The following is a 1,418-nucleotide window of genomic DNA, read 5'->3' on the forward strand; positions in this document are numbered from 1 at the left end:
AAAGAAAAGAAAAGAAAAGAAAAGAAAAGAAAAGAAAAGAAAAGAAAAGAAAAGAAAGAAACCCACAGTAATAGAGACAAAGAGTATCTGCCTTTATCGTAAAGATTCAATGGGTGCTTCAGTAAGATGGGTATATTGCAGTTGCTGGCAGCACTGTTCTACATATGTCCATTAAGGTTGTTAATCATTTTGTTCAGTTTGTTAATCATGTTGTTCACATCTTCCTATCCATACTGATTTGTTGTCTGTTCTACCAGTTACTCAGATGGATAAATGTCCTAGTGTTGTGATTGTTGTCTGTTTCTTGTACTTTATCAATTTTCCTTTATATATTCTAAAGGTTTTTGTTAAGTGTGCAAAAATAATTAGATAGATCTTTAATAGTGTTTAAAATTTTATCATTAGGAAGTGTCCCTCTTTACTTTTAATAGTACATTTTGCTTGATATTAATATTATTGTTATTTTGGTCAGTATTTACATGGTATACATTTTTCTATCCTTTTACATTTACATCTTTATCTTATTTTCTATATGTTATTTGTAAACAGTATATTGTTGAATTTTGTGTTTTTAGCCAGCCTGATAATCTTTATCCTTTAGGTAGTACACTTAGGCCATTCACATTTAATATAATTACGACATATTTGGGCTTGCATCTACGGCCTCACTGTGTGCTTTTTAATATTTATTCTTTTACATATTTATTCTTCCTTTATTCTGATAATTCAAATTTTTCTGTTTTCCTCTGCTAACTTGAAAGTCATATACCCTTTATTATTCCTTAGAGTTGTTCTCTTTTCAATGACTGTATCATTACAATATGTAGCAGAATATCAAGAAATATGAATAGGTTACAGCTTTGTATCTCAGGGTGTACGTTGTCAGCGAAGATTTTAAGTCAGACCCACTTATATAAAACTGGACTCTAATATTCACTTGCTATATTTTTCTGGAAATGTATTCACTTCCTTGAGTTTCTTCATTTGTGCAGTGAGGTTGATATGCCATTATAACCTTAAACTCTGTAATAATAGAGTTGATGTGAAGATGAGATAATATTTGAAAAGCATTAAACAGTGATCCTAACACATGGTAAGCATTAGGCTTCTATTCTCCCCTTTCTTTTTCGAAGCTGCTCCTTGACCAGATTGAAAGACAACACCCTGTATCCTTAGAGTCAAGTTGACTTGGAAAGTTAAATTATTTTATAAATGGTTGGCTATATTTATTTTACATTGATTTCATTATCTTCAAATTCGGAGGGGGACTATTCTGACGTGGGAACCAATTTGTGTGTGTGTGTGTGCGCGTGCACACATGTGAGTGCATATGTGGGTATATGCTTTTGTCAGTTGTTGGCCTTTTGATACCAGGTATATTCCATGCCCCTTTTCCGTTCTCCATTCTGCAAGGTGAC

Source organism: Pteropus alecto, unplaced genomic scaffold (genome assembly GCF_000325575.1).
Source record: "Pteropus alecto unplaced genomic scaffold, ASM32557v1 scaffold95, whole genome shotgun sequence".
Lineage (NCBI taxonomy): Eukaryota > Metazoa > Chordata > Mammalia > Chiroptera > Pteropodidae > Pteropus > Pteropus alecto.